At 41.6% G+C, this 16,404-nt stretch overlaps 1 protein-coding gene across 6 annotated transcripts in view; it reads right to left on the minus strand.

Annotated features, from left to right (window-relative positions):
- Positions 1 to 16,187, minus strand: part of ZMYM2 (zinc finger MYM-type containing 2) — a 127,206-nt gene extending 111,019 nt beyond the window's left edge. For 3 of the 6 annotated variants that reach the window (XM_037986926.2, XM_037986925.2, XM_008021679.3), the window contains exons 1-2: positions 16,083 to 16,181; positions 14,906 to 14,974 (exon numbers count right to left, since the gene is read on the minus strand). The gene's annotated coding sequence lies outside the window, so the exon portion shown is untranslated. Of the gene's footprint in view, positions 1 to 4,663; positions 4,711 to 14,905; positions 14,975 to 15,964 lie in introns of all 6 variants that reach the window. The other 3 variants (XM_073012772.1, XM_008021677.3, XM_008021680.3) reach the window with 2 other exon arrangements.
- Positions 16,188 to 16,404: the final 217 nt, after the last annotated feature.

Here is a 16,404-nt window from a genome sequence, read left to right on the forward strand (position 1 = left end):
CCCAAAGTTACATGTGGATATTAATCTATGACCTATCAATTTCACTGAGATATAAACCCAAAATAACTGAAAGCAATGACTCAAATAGATACTTGTACAACAATGATCACGGAAGCATTTTCACAACGGTCAAAGGGTAAAAACGACCTAAGTGTCCAACAAAAATTGAATGGATAAATAAAATGTTGATAAACATATACAGGGGAATATTACACAGCTTTAACAATGAATAAAATTCTGATACATACTACAACATAGATGAACTCTGAAAACATGCTAAGTGAAGCAGGCCAGACACAAAAGGACAAATATTGTGATTCCATTCACGAGGTAGTTCGATACAAAACGTAGAACAGAAGTTACCAGGGGCTTGAGGGAGGGGAGACAACGAACGCTGATGAATACGGTTTCTATTTGGGATGATGAAAATATTCTGGATAATGTTGATTTTTACAAGAAATTGTGAAGGTACGTAATGTCACAAAATTGTGGACCCTTAAAAATGGTTAAAAAAAAAAAAGGTCAATTTTATGTTACTATATTTTACTGTTTTTTTTTTTTTAGAAAAGACAAGACACCATATGGGGGGAAAAAAACACCAAAAACAATGATATTCTATGAAAAGAAAAGTTTTGTCATCTCGTAATAAAATGAAGGCAAAGAGCTCCTACAATCAATGAGATAAACCAACAATCAAATAGAATAAAGGACAAAAAATAAACACAGTTCACACACACAAAAAATCACTCTTAAATATGTATCTACAAAAATACTACTTAAATTCTGAAAGGCCACCACTTTTCTCTTATATTAACACAGGCCCACCAAGTCTTAACAATATCCCATGTAGCAAGACTCCCATTCTGTTAACGGTACAGTCTCTATAGAGGGCAACTAAAAAAATATTTCTTTGACCAAGCAATTCCACGTTTAGGCATCCATTCAACAGATACATTATCTCATATTTTAAAGAACAGACCAGGCACAGTGGCTCACGCCTGTAATCCCAGCACTTTGGGAGGCCGAGGAGGGTGGATCATGAGGTCAGGAGTTAGAGACCAGCCTGGCCAACGTGGTGAAACCCTATCTCTACTAAAAACACAAAAATTAGCCGGGTGTGGTGGTGGGCACCTGTAATCCCAGCTACTCAGGAGGCAGAGGCAGGAGAATTGCTTGAACCCAGAAGGAAGAGATTGCAGAGAGCCGAGATCGCACCACTGCACTCCAGCCTAGGCAACAGAGTAAGACTCCATCTCAAATAAATAAATAAATAAACAAACATAGAAGGATATTCATGGTAAAATCAAAACATTTAAACAATCCAAATATCTCTTAACACAAATGGATAAAATGATGACAAAGACATACAACAAAATACTATGCAGCACTTCGAAACAATGAAGCCACTCTAAATGAATTTACATGCTAATAAGGATCAACCACACATATAAATTAAGTATAAACAGCAAGGTACAGAACAATGCATAAATGCACCACACACAGCATCTCTGGATAAACGCCCAAGAAAATGACAAGAGTGGTTTGCCTCTAGGGAAGAAAATTGTGTAGATGAATCAGAAGGAAGAAAAGTGAGTTTTCCTTCTCACTGTTTATGCTCTTCTACCTTTTAAAGTCGGTATCATATGCAAATATACTAGAATTTGATTAGGGTTTCACCGAATTTAAGAGATTAATCCAGAGACAAATTAAACTTTTTTACATTACAGAAGTCTTCCCATTCAGACACTGGCACATCTTTCCACGTAAAGTTTTCTTATATGCCCTATGGTAAGGGTGTCCAACCTTTTGGCTTCCCTGGGCCACACTGAAAGAACTTGTCTTGGGCCACACATAAAATACGCTAACATTAACGATAACCGATAAGCAAACAACAACAAAAATTGCAAAAAAAACCTCACAATGTTTTAAGAAGGTATACAAATTTGTGTTGAGCCACATTCAAAGACCTCTAGGCAGCTTGGGACCTGTGGGCCGCAGGCTGGACAAGCTCGCCCTGTGGTATTGTGTTGGGTTTTTTTTCTGTTTGTTTTTTGAGATGAAGTCTTGCTCTGTCACCCATCCTGGAGTGCAGTGGCGTGATCTTGGATCACTGCAACCTCTGTCTCCTGAGTTCAGGCAATTCTTCTGCCTCACCCTCTTGAGTAGCTGGGACTACAAGCATGTGCCACCACGCCCAGCTAATTTTTTTATTTTTAGTAGACATGGGGTTTCACCATGTTGGCCAGGCTGGTCTTGAACTCTTGACCTCAGGAGATTCACCTGCCTCGGCCTCCCAAAGTGCTGGGATTACAGGCAGGAGCCACCACGCCTGGCCCCTCTACGGTATTGTTTTACAGTTTCCTTTGTTAAAGTCTTGCATACTTCTTGTTATAGTTATTCCTATTTCTTGCAATAATAAAATGGATTTCTCCATTACAGGAAAAAATTTACATAGCAAAAAAAGATTCCATAAATATATATACTTGTAGCTGGACGCGGTGGCTAACGCCTGTATCTTTATATTAGATACCTAAAACAAAGCTAGTCTGGCTTTAGAAGATGATAGGAACCATTTAATTCAAGTACTCAGCTACTAAAAATCCATTCAAGGGTTATGACACAGTCTAAACAAAAATTCCTTTGATCTAATAAACAAATGAATAAATCAATTATTTCATTCAGAGATCTCTAGCGTGTAGAATTTCTAGAGGTGAGAAAAAATTTCTTCTCTCCCATAGGACCAAAATTTAGCTACAAGGTACTTTCAAGTAATTTTAACTTTCTTTGGGGATCTCATCCATTCCCATGATTTAAAATACCATAATACCCCTAAACTCCTTACTTTATCTCAATCAAGATGTTTCAAAACTCCAAACTGCCTACTCTCTACATCTAGTTTTTTTTTTTTTTTTACTTACTCTATCCCCTTTTATCTGTACCTCTTCCAGTTTTTGTCATTTCACCATATTTTGTGTCTAGCAACTCAATAATAGAAACCTGGAGGTCATTCTTAATTCTTTCTCCTTTCTTCCCCTACAGACTGCCATCATCAAGTGTTTATCCTACTCCAAAATAAATCTCAAAATTGTCCACTTTTACCCATCTCTACTACTATCCTTCTTGCCTGAGAAGTCCATCATTTTTCTGCTGGGATACTGACATTACCTACGATATTCCCCAGAATATCTAAAGATCTTCTTAAAAATGAATCAGCCGGGCATGGTGACTCACGCCTGTAATCTCAACACCTTGTGAGGCTGAGGCGGGCAGATAACCTGAGAGCAGGAGTTCAAGACCAGCCTGACCAACATGGAGAAACTCCGCCTCTACTAAAAATACAAAATTAACCTGGTGTGGTGGCGCATGCCTGTAATCCCAGTTACCTGGGAGGCTGAGACAGGAGAATCGCTTGAACCCTGGAGGCGGAGGTTGTAGTAAGCCAAGATCACCATTGCACTCCAGCCTGGGCAACAAGAGCGAAACTCCATCTCAAAAAAAAATAAATATATAAATATAAACTAAAAATGAAATCAGACTGCAACATTTACTTCTTCCATGGCTTTTCAGTATACTTAGCAGAAAGCTTACAATTCCTCCCCTTACCTGTATGTAATATTTCTGTCTGATTTGATCCCTACCTACAATCTAGGTTCACTTTCAGCCCTACTTTTCCCCACCTTGCTCATTAAGCTTCAGCTAAACTAAACTAAGCCTTCTTTCAGGCTGCGGAAGAGTTCAAGCTCCTCATCTCAGGATCTTCCTCTGCCTGAAAGACTCCTTTTCACGCTTCCATCTATTCTCTGCTTAAATGTCACTCTCTCAAAGAAAGATTCTCCTGTGTCAACCACTCCACTAATCCATCGCTGGTCTCAATTAGGTGTCTCCTGCTGCACCCTCAGATCATACTCATTTCCTCAGCTGCATTTATCCAATTTGCAGTTATGTTTGTTGATCTGTAATCTGTAACCCCCAGAAGACTGCATGGTCCATGAAGGCAAAGACCTACACTCTTATTGCCTCTTACTGTATCCTTGAACTTAATAAAAGCCTGGCCAATAAATATTTACTGAATGAATATTTCTCTTTAACAAATAACCTTTCCGGGATTTGAGGATGCCTGTTTTGCGGGGTGTGGGAGGCAGGTATTTCACTCCTCCCTGACCCACAGTGAATTCTGGTGCTCTCTCTTCTTGTGTGTATAGGACAATCACTTCACCCCCAAGCCCATTTCCCTGTTATAAAATGGAAAATTAGAATAACTCCCTCAAAAGATGAAACAAGCTAAAACATAATTATCTCTATCCTTTGTCTTTGGTCCTAATTTTTTTTACTTCTATATTCATCTACGTAAGTACAGTTAGTAGTAACACGACCTGATTTTAGTTCCTAATGAAAGGTTATCATACCCTATCCCTGTGATCTCCTTTACCAAAGAAGTTAAATAAACCCATACTTCCTCCTCCAAACATAGTTTAAAAACTACAACTGCACAAATAAACTTCAACTACACACGTTAATTTAGAAACAAATCATCAAACATTCATTTATTCTTATGACCACTTGTTGGTATTCCAAATCTATGATCTAGTGTAACGACTGTTTTCGATAACAAATTTCCCGTAACGTTTAAACAGATGGAGTAGAGGGCTTTTAAAAACATTACCTTCTTTACGTGACTTCAAATGTTCCATGATTAAGACCTCATCTAACCTAAAGAAACAACAATACTTGCATCAATAAGCAAATGAGACCACAGATCCAATAAGGCAGACTTCAGGTACTAAGAATCTATTTCTCTAATACAGACTTATTACTAGTAAAAATCTCTTGCCTCTGTTTCATAAGACTCAAAACTCCTTTTTAACCAGCATTTTTTTCTTGATATGTTCAAATGTTTCACTGATTGCTTTAAAAAAGAAAAAAAAAAGTGAAAGGCATACAGAGTATGGAGCATAAGAATTTCCTTATTAGACAAATCTCAGAAAATAAAAAATCTTATCACTTACAATAGCTTTTATTTTTGAAATTATCTAGTAAATAAAGTGAGCCTGAAGCAAAGAAGGCAACCCTCAACAAATCTTAATTAAAGAAGGCAGTCCTCAACAGTCTATTTTGCTGATCTCTTTTATTCAATCCCTTCCTTCATACCTTGAGTTATACTTTTGCCTCTAAATTTCATCATACATCTCACACAATAACTACCAATTATGAAAAACATGCTTGACAACACTCTCATCACAAGTTCCTTGGAAAGACCTTATACTATATTATGATCCCATTTTGCAGTTGAGTAAATTACTCTGTACAATCAAGTAAATCTCCTATGGCATACAGCTGTAGGTGGCACACACAAAGTTTGTACCTAAAAAGTTCACATACCTTTCATTATACCACATTATCTTCTCATCTGCTAGAACTAAGACTAGTGAACTGGGTCTAATAAACTGACCACTAGAATTCAAACAATCAGCTAAAGACTTCTGTAACCTAACGACAGGGAAAGGAAAACAAGGATGTCAGACTTTGATGAATATGCCCATTGTTGATAGGAACAGTATATATGCAAATTATTAGTGTGATGACCAGATGGAAAATCATAAGAATACATTTTAAAGTTTAAACACTGGTCTCAAGGAGAATGGAATTAGGCGGGAATTCTCATTTTCTATGTCACATATATTTTTTACTGTCTAAAGATTTTAAGGGAATGTTTTATTTTTATAACCAAAATATTAAGAAATGTCCTTTTTGATATGTGTATATTCATTCACTTCTGTTTACTACCTATTACACTTTTACATTTTGTTTATATTTACTCACTTACATGACTCTCTAAACTGAACAGTGAGAACTTACATGAAAAACACACATAACACACTTCCTACTTAATTTTTTATTTTTAAGGGTCAAGTCCAGGCTTAATTTTTATTTTATTTCACATGCCAACAGAAATTTCTCAAGTTTTTGCAAAATAAGCGATGTCATCAGACTGAGCTTTAGGAAAAATTAATCTAGCTACACTGGAGTCAAGAATAGGAAGAAACTGCCTTGTAAATAATTCCGTTTTCTAACAGACTAAGGTGAAAGTTAAAAGCAAAAGAGAGAGCTAAAGATGACAGTAAAGGACACTTAAAGGTCTCAACATTAGAAAGTCTAGTGAGGGAAGGCCGGGCCCGCTGGCTCACGCCTGTAATCCCAGCACTTTGGGAGGCCGAGGTGGGCAGATCACCTGAGGTCAGGAGTTCGAGACCAGCCTAGCTAACATGGTTAAACCCCGTTTCTACTGAAAACACAAAAAAAATTAGCCAGGCGTGGTGGCGCGCACCTGTAATCTCAGCTATTCGAGAGGCTGAGGCAGGAGAATCGCTTGAACCTGGGAAGCGGAAGTCGCAGTGGACTGAGATCACACCATTGTGCTCCAGCTTGAGCAAGAAGAGTAAAACTGAAAAAAAAGAAAGTCTAGCGAGGGGAAGTGAAGGAGGTGGTCATAACTATGAGACCATACTAAGCCCCGGAAGTAAAAATTTTAAATGTTACAGAATTAAGACCAAAAGAAACAGTTAAAAGATTTGGCAATTAGGTAGCCAGTGACCTCAAAAGAGCAGATTTGTTATATTGTTGGGAGTGCAGATCAGACAGTGGATTTCTTTCTAAAAGTATAGGGAAAAGAAGAAATCATTAGAAAAAGATGCAGAGATTCTGAAGGATAAACCATTTTTATCTCGATGGAGGATAAAGCACTGCAGACCAATGAAAAAGCCAGAAGAGGGAAATTGGTGAACAGAAAGACAGAAACTCTTCTAGTCATTACCAGATGAGCACACAGTAAGTTTACCATGCCAGGTGGTGGCAGTAAATTCATTATGTTTGGTCCATACAAACAGACAGTTTAAGAATTGTAGCTGCTATTAACCTATTACGCCAGCTGCATACCCTGTATTATTTTTAGTCCTCACCTCAACAATCTCAGGAAACCAGGCATTACCATACTCATTTGTTAACTGACTGAACTACAGCTCAGAGGTTACATGACTTGCCTGATATCACAAACTGGTAAATACTGGAGAAAAACTGTTTTTAATAGTTATATTAAAGCATAATATACATGTAGTAAAATTTACTTACGTGAAGGGTTTGACAAATGTATTAAATGTATATACTTATGCAACAATCACCACAATCCAGTTTTATAGAACACTCTATTACCCCAAAACTCCCTTCATGAGCAGGGCAGATTTAAGCCTGAATCTGTATGACTCCAACTCATGTCATGCTACAATGAGAAAAATGGCTTTTTTTGGCAGAAAATCTGCAAAATTAAGTCGCTATCCTTCCAATCTTCTGTTAGTACTCACTAGTTCCCATGTGAGGCCCTTATATATCTCTAGAACCACACTCACATATCATGATCTCACCAAATACACAAGTTTATTATAATTTGGAAACATACCCCCTAAAAGCAAAGTATAATCAGACTTTTAAATAGGATGCTATTAGATACTGCGATCTTTTTTAAAAAAAAAAAAAAATGCAAAAGGAGTTAGGAAAAGGAAGACAAGTGAACAGGTAAGTTCAGAAGAAAGACTGAATGAAAACAGAAGAGTAAGGTCCTTAAAAAAAGGACAATGTGATATACAAATAAAGAGAACACGAAATAACAGAAGTCAGGAGTCTGTGTCATGGAAGAGAGACTAACTGGAACAGAAGCTTCTCTTCCATAAGCAACGTAAAACCGTACAGAGACACAGGATGGAATGACTTCCCCAGCAGGAGTTAACACTTATTTGGCTAAGAAACAGGACTATACAATATTAAGACAGACAGGCCGGGCGCGCTGGCTCAAGCCTGTAATCCCAGCACTTTGGGAGGCCGAGACGGGCGGATCACTGGGTCAGGAGATCGAGACTATCCTGGCTAACACAGTGAAACCCCGTCTCTACTAAGAAATACAAAAAACTAGCTGGGCGAGGTGGTGGGCGCCTATAGCCCCAGCTACTCAGGAGGTTGAAGCAGGAGAATGGTGTGAACCCGGGAGGCGGAGCTTGCAGTGAGCTGAGATCCGGCCACTGTACTCCAGCCTGGGGGACAGAGCGAGACTCCATCTCAAAAAAAAAAAAAAAAAAAAAAAAAAAAGACAGACAAAAATCAAAATAAAGTGAGACAATATTCATAATAAAGTTATAAAGCTAAAACTTGTTAAATTTTATAATAATGATTTTCCTATAACTAATTAAAACAAGTGCAAATTTTTCATTATGTAAAAAAACAAGCAGGTTGGGCACGGTGGCTCACGCCCATAATCCAGCACTTTGGGAGGCCAAGGCAGGCAGATGACTTGAGGTTGGGAGTTCAAGACCAGCCTGACCAAAATGAAGAAACCCCATCTCTACTAAAAATACAAAATTAGCCCACCGTGGTGGCGCATGCCTGTAATCCCAAATACTCAGGAGGGTGAGGCAGGACAATCGCTTGAACCCGGGAGGTGGAGGCTGCGGTGAGCCCTGATTGTGCCACTGCACTCCAGCCTAGGCAACAAGAGCAAAACTCTGTATCTAAAAAAAAAAAAAAAAGAATTATAGACATAAAAGAATTCAGGCCTGGGCAGTGGTTCACACCTATAATCCCAGCACTTTGGGAGGCTGAAGCAGGTAGATCACCTGAGGTCGGGAGTTCAAGACCAGCCTCACCAACATGGAGAAACCCCATCTCTACTAAAAATACAAAATTAGCCAGGAGGGCGGCTCATGCCTGCAATCCCAGCTACTCGGGAGGCTGAGGCACGAGCCACTTGAACCTGGGAGGCGGAGGTTGCGTTGAGCCGAGATTGCACCATTGCACTCCAAAGCCTGGGCAACAAGAGAGAAACTCCATCTCAAAAAAAAAAAAAAAAAAAAAAAACAAGAAGCAAATATAGAATTATGTAAGAATTCAGGCCTGTTGCGGTGGCTCACACCTGTAATCCCAGCACTTTGGCAGGCCCAGGCAGGTGGATTACTTGAGTTCAGGAGTTCAAAACCAGCTGGTCAACATGGTGAAACCCTGTATCTACTAAAAATATAAAAATTAGCCAGGCGTGGTGGTGCACACTTGTAATCCCAGCTACGCAGGAGGCTGAGGCAGGAGAACTGCTTGAAGTTGAACCCAGGAGGCAGAGGTTGCGGTGAGCTGAGATCATGCTATTGCACTCTGGTCTAGGCCACAGAGCAAGATTCCATTTCAAAAAAAAAAAATTCAGATACCATATCAGAGCCAGAAATAATTAAAATGATTAAAATAAGATATGACAAGCCTGGAATGAAAAAAAGTACAAATCTAAACAGGAGGATAAACTAAAATTTTCATTTAACTTATATTTTCACTTCCACCCAAACCTTTCCTTAGTTCTACAGAACTAGAAACAAAATTCACTAAGTCTAGATAAAATGCTCTTCCAAGCAGAGCCAAAGAAACTGCCAGCCCATAATTAACAAAACACCTTTTATGACTATTTAATATGTAACAGGTGTTGTAATATCCAATTTGTTGAATCAGTCCCCTGATGATTACCCTGAACATTCTGTCTAGTCCAACTTGATATTCCAAGAAACGTTACTCTTCCTAAGCAAAAGACATACCTCTTTGAAAGGAATGATTATAAAACTATTCCAGTATTAGAAGAAAAAGTCGTTTTTTAATATTAAGTAACAAAATCCAAAAATTTAGTTGTCAATTCTTACACTAGTAAGTCCAGAGACGGTATCTAGGTGACTATGGCAGAGAGTAATATACACATGCATTGCTATAAAGTAAAAAGAATTTGTCTCACTGTATTATAGTCACATTTTACAAATATTATTCTGTCTGCAACTTCTAACTGTGCATCCCAACGTTACTTAAAATAGCTATGTATTTTTCTTATCCAATCTAAATGCATGGTTAGAGAGAAATAAGTTTAATGCAAAACACTAGAGAGAAAAAAAAATCTGGAACCCTCTGGAAAAGAGAGAAAAACCTAATCCTTGGCAGCCTATTGACATTAAAGAGAACGGTCTAAATTAAGAATAAACAAAAATAAGATGATAACTTATATTAATAAAACATAAGTGTGCAAAAGTTTAAAAAACCCAACCTACTGGCTAGGCATGGTGGCTTACACCTATAATCCTAACACTTTGGGAGGCCAAGGTAGGAAGATCGCTTGAGTCCAGGAGTCCAGGAGACAACAAAGCGGGTCCCTGTCTCTACAAAAAAACGACCTATTAAACATACATTACCCCTTTCTGTGAATAATCAGTTTACTCTTTTGTTTTTGACAGTCTCTCACTCTATCGCCCAGGCTGGAATGCAGTGGTGCAATCTTGGCTCACTGCAAACTCCACCTCCCAGTTTCAAGTGATTCTCCTACCTCAGCCTCCTGAGTAGCTGGCATTACAGATGCCCACCACCATGCCTGGCTAATCTTTGTATTTTTAGTAGAGAGAGGGTTTCACCATGTTGGCCAGGCTGGTCTCGAACTCCTGACCTCAGGTGATCCACCCACCTCAGTCTCCCAAAGCTGGGATTACAGGCGTGAGCCACTGAGCTCGGCCAACCAGTTTACTCTTACGTCATTTCTTGAAATAGCAAACACGAATACTTAGAGAACACTAATCAAATCAGTAAAAATAAAACTCAACAGCCACACCCTTCTTTCAAATTAAAGAGCATTAATTTTTCTTAAAATTTTTTACTTCTAATTTTCAATGGACTGTTATAAAGTTAAAAATAAAACAGTACTAAGAACAAATCCCAAAGTCATACTAATCAAGTGATTCTGCTAACCTCTCTGCACATCATTTTTTAAACTCTTTAATAAAAAGTTTAAAAATGTTTACGAAAATTCATTCTGCAGCTCCACAGAAGTGCTTCAAGTACTGTGTAAAGCTCAATTCAAAAAAAAATTAATATATCTTAAAATATGCACGAAAACAACAGATATGTTCAAATGTGTTATAATCCAACACATTTTAAAATGATGAACTCATCTTGTTGCCAAGCATTTGGTGATGACCATAAAGATCCTTTTCATGTGTCTATTTTAGTAAAAGACATCTAAGACTACAAAGTGACTTTATTTAAAAAACCAGGTTGCAAATATAAAAACGGGCAACTCCAACTACATAAAAAATTATTGCTGATATACAACCAAAATAAAATATGAAAATAAGCTGCAACTGTTACTCAGATTGCTGCACTCAAATTCATGGATTTATCCAACAGCAATTTTTCTCATTGACAGCTTTGTAAGTCTTATATATTGGAGACCTGCATTAGAACTTTTTGATCTGAATACTTCAAAAGTCCTGTTCACTTCTGCGCTTTGACAGGTATATAAGAAAATTAACCAACTGAAGTATTTTTAAAGGAGGAAAATGCAGGAAGTCAAAGCAATTTATTTCTTCCCTAAATTGAAATGCCCTACATAAAATACTATTTGCGAATCCAATGAGAGAAAACACTTGAGTTTGGGCTCTCCTTGCATTCGCTAAAAAAAAAAATCACATGCAGGCCGGCATGGTGGCTCACGCCTGTAATCCCAACACTTTGGGAGGTTGAGGTGGGCGGATCACCGGAGCTCAGGAGTTCAACACCAGTCTGGCCAACACGGCGAAACCTTGTCTCTACTGAAAATCCCCATCTCTACTAAAAATACAAAACTAGCCAGGTGTAGTGGCAAGTGCTTATATTCCCAGCTACTTGGGAAGCTGAGGCAGGAGAATGCTCGAACCCGGGAGGCGGAGGTTGCAGCGAGCAGACATCGCGCCAGTGCACTCCAGCCTGGATGACAGAGAGATTCCATCTCAAAAAAAAAGAGGCTGGGTGAGGTGGCTTACGCCTGTAATCCCAGCACTGTCGGAGGCTGAGGCAGGCGAATCACTTGAGGCCAGGAGTTCAAGATCAGCCTGACCAACATGATCAAATCCTGTTTCTACTAAAAATACAAAATTGGCCAGGCACAGTGGCACGCACCTGTAATCCCAGCTACTTGGAAGGCTGAGGCACGAGAATCACTTGAACCCGGAGGCGGAGGTTGCAGTGAGCCAAGTTCGCGTCACTGCACTCCAGCCTGGGCAATAAGAGTGAAACTCCATCTCAAAAAAAAAAAAAAAAAAAAAATCACATGCAACTCGAATAGCCCAGTCTTCTTATAATAAACGACATTTACTATGATATAAATATTAACAATATTGTCAAATGGGATGAAGACATATTAATGCTAGAGAGACAGAAAATATAACATTTCTAATTATACCACGCCTTTTGACACCAGAGTTTCAGCATTTCATACCTATTCTTCCCATCACATTAATACCAGAGCATCTGACTGAAAGTAAAGATTCACTTTGTCTCAAATGTATTAGGTTTGTACACCTCCGTACCTCAAACAAGGGCAAAATACAGTAAAACTGAAAAATAAAAACTGTTGTTCAAAGGCACTCTAACCTCTCTATCCACACAGAAGTTAAAAATGTTCGTATGTCAGCGTATATGTCATGCCTGAGAGATTCAGGGTTGTCTCACCTCATGAAATACAAAAGCCCAGCCCATGGAAAAGCAGGGACCACTTTATATCTTTCTCCCAACAGTTTAAAAGGATAGGTGGGAGGGAATAGATATTATTAAGGATGCACTAAAGAAAGATGCCATAAATATTCAAAGTAGTTTTAACTGTCAAAATACTTTGTAAATAGATCTAAAAGCACTCACATATGTTCCTACTGTCTAATAAAAGTATTTGTTTAGTCAAGGCCAATTAAAAATCATCAGGTTATCTTCATCTTACTGTCTAGCACATAACAGCATCACTAGTTGCTGTTTTTAAGTAAAGAAATGTTCAATTCTTTTTTTTTTTTTTTTTTTTTTTGAGACGGAGTCTCGCTCTGTCGCCCAGGCTGGAGTGCAGTGGCGCAATCTCGGCTCACTGCAAGCTCCGCCTCCCGGGTTCACGCCATTCTCCTACCTCAGCCTCCCGAGTAGCTGGGACTACAGGCGCCCGCCACTGCGCCCGACTAATTTTTTTCTATTTTTTAGTAGAGACGGGGTTTCACCATGGTCTCGATCTCCTGACCTTGTGATCCGCCCGCCTCGGCCTCCCAAAGTGCTGGGATTACAGGCGTGAGCCACCGCGCCCGGCCAGAAATGTTCAATTCTAAGCTAAATTGTTAAGCAAAACAAGAACCACATTCTGGTTATGTAAAAGCAGCACTGCTTCCCGTTAGTATACATATATTGGCATTACAGAAAAGTACTGATTTTACATTTTTTATGTTCCTCGTCTCCAAATATCTACTAAACATAACCAAATATCAAGCTTCCCCTATCAACTTAAGAACAAAGAAAAAAAATCCTACAAAGGTAAATCTTTTGTGAAAATATGCAGCAATAAGCATATTCCATCCATTTGCAAGATCTAACCTTGATTCACTACATTTGAATGATCTGATGCCTGAGATGAACTTCAAACTTTATATAGAGAAGTTAGTCATTCAAGTTAGTAGTATTTAGAAAACAATTAGACTGCAAATTGTACAGACACATTGAAAGAGAGACTATGTTAATTCTGATCCAAACAGCCCGTTAGTTTTGAAACAAGGCAGTATAAAAATCTAATTGATAACTGTGGTTATCAACATCACTGGGTTTTCATGATAATTAAATTACTTAATACGTTAAAAATTAGTGCGGGCACGTATTGATAATTTTAGAATGTGAATGATGGGTACATGGAGGGTCAGTACACTATTCTTACACGTAAAATTTAAAGTTTCCATAATAAACTTAAAAAAAAAAAAAACCTTAGAATCGGGCTAGCATACAATAAGGGCTCAATACATGCCATTCGTATTACCCTGTGGGCTACTTGCTAAGATTAAAGGAAAGTGTCCTGGACTGTGCCTAGAACGATGTATATTTAAGACAAGTTACTATTCTCACATCATCCTTCACAATGTATATTCAGCAAACGCTTATCAATTAACTATTTTTTAAACCATGTGGACTGAAAAGCGTAAATAACTCATCTCTGACTCTGACAGGGAGCTACAAGTTACAGTATCAACAGTCAATGGGCTCCAGAGATAAAATGTATCCAGAGTGCTGACTTCAGATACTTTGTTTAGTTTCAATTGCCTGAAGGAAAATATGACTGGCTATCTTCATCTTCCTTTCCAGCACATTACATGGTTGCCTTAAAACCAACAAATAAAATAATTCTCAGGTAACACATTCAAAAACGATCGCTAAGTGAAAGATGATCAACACGGAAGACGGGGAACGAAGAAAGTAACTAGATCAGTACACTGGACTGATCAGCATACTACTTGGTGAACAAGATAGCACTAGAGGAGAGGACTCCATCCCTTTCGTAAGCAAATAAATGAAAAAAGATCTAACAACTCACGAACCGTAAGTGTCAAAATTTGCGTTTCCAATAGGCATAAACAAAAATATAAATGATTATTTCTATTTTTCCAATTCCTTCAATCAATTAGCCATTGTTTAAGGAAGAAAAAATGTTAAGGTTGCATGCACAGCATTCAACAAGAAATAACTTTAATTCCCATTTTGGAACTCTAGAGGGCACCAGAAATATGCCCTCCTTCGCACCACCCCTCCTCCCCGGTAACGTGAGCAGCTGCAGAAGCCCGTCGTCTGGTTGCTGAGGTTGGTATTGCAGCCGCAGGAGCGATGTCTGCAGCGGTGGAAACAGCAGCGCCCACTCCCAGCTGCCTCACCAGCCATTACCCAGGCTTCGCCCTGGGGGCAGCTGCCACCCAAGGGAAAGCTCCTCCCCCTCAAAACAACTGGGAGGGCCAGGTCCCGTAGCTGAACCCCTACAACCTGACAATGTCCTCTATCAGCAACAAATCAGGGGCAAAGGACTCACAATGGGGCTGTTTTCCTCCTCACTTTCTGCCAAGGATGCACCGGACAGGGCTGAAGGCGATTATTGGTCCTGGGACAGGAGGAAAAAAGAAAAATGTATCAAGAACACACAACCTGGTGGGAGAAACCAGCCCTTTCTGCCAGAAGGAGGCAGAGAAGGGAGTAAGAGGTCAAGGAGGTTCGGTTCTTCTATTATTACCCCCACCACGCGCACAATAGCCCCCTCCTGCGTAAGTGGGGCAAAACAGCGCAGAATATATATCTGGGGCCAAAACCCATGTGAAAGGCAAAATCTGGAAGGGAGGGGGCCTGAGGACACCGAGCCTGCTCCCGGGAAGGGAGGGGGGAAGGGAAAACGTTGCCTCGACGCCAGCAAGGGATTTGTATTCCCTCCTAAATTCGCCCACCCAGCGTCATCCCCGTCACTCCAAGTACCAATTCGGAGGTAAGGGGCGGCTCGCGTCACCGCTGGGCCGAGATCGCCCACATTTGCCCCAAGCAGTTGCCCTGGGCCCGAGGTTTGCCCCCCCCTGCAGTCGGCGACCGGCAGCGCTGCCTCCCCGTCCGCCATTAGAGACCCAGCCAAACAATACGTGCGGAGCAAGAGCCGCGCAGCGCAGCGCCGAGGAAGAGAAGAGCGAAGGAGGGGACCCGGCGGGGCAGAGGCGGCAGCCCTCACCCCGAAAAACTTGGGGACCTCGGCTCCGGCGGACAGGGTGGGAGCGCGGCCCCGAGCGCGGAGACCCGGCCGGGGCGCCCCTCCCCCGCCCCCCGCAGGAGAGAAAGGAAAATGCCCCGCGACCTCCCCGGGCGGCCGGCACCCCCGCCCCGCCGTCCCGCCGCCCCGCCGGCCCCGCGACCCCCGCCGCTGGCGGCCGCCTCACCCAGCCCTCCCGGCCTCGCCCGCACTCTCCCAGCCCCTCGGGCCGCACGCGAAGGCGCCTGTGACATGAGCGCAGCCCCGAGCTGCCCCCGAGGCCCCGACGCGGCAGCGGCGACGGCGGCCGCGCCGCGGGGTATTAATCCCGGGTCGGTGGGAGGCTCCGGAGGCTGCCCTCACCCATCTCCGCCTCCCCAGTCGCCTCCGCCTCCGCCTCCTCCTCCGGAGGCTGCGCTGCTCCCAGCCACCCCCACTCTCGGCGGCCCCGGACTGGAAAGACAGCGGGGATAAGCCTCACCCGGTTCTGGCTGCGGCTCCGCGGAGCGAACCTCCCCTCCCCCGGCCCACCCCCCCTTCGGCGACACGCACAACTCCGCTCGGTCCAGTCCCGGCTTTAGCGCTGGTGAGGAGGAGGAGGCGGAGGAGGCGGCGGCGCGGCCGAGCCCGGTGAGGCCCCGCCCTCCGCGCGCTCATTGGCTGACGGGGGAGGCGGGCCGGAACGCCTCGGGCTTGCCCATTGGCTCCGACGGCCGTCCTTCAGGGCCCCCCCTCGGTGGGGTGGTCCGAAGGGCTGTCCGTCAGGTGCGGGCCACTCCCCCGGCCCTGCCGTTCCACTCCCG

Source organism: Chlorocebus sabaeus, chromosome 3, assembly GCF_047675955.1.
Source record: "Chlorocebus sabaeus isolate Y175 chromosome 3, mChlSab1.0.hap1, whole genome shotgun sequence".
NCBI classification, from domain to species: domain Eukaryota; kingdom Metazoa; phylum Chordata; class Mammalia; order Primates; family Cercopithecidae; genus Chlorocebus; species Chlorocebus sabaeus.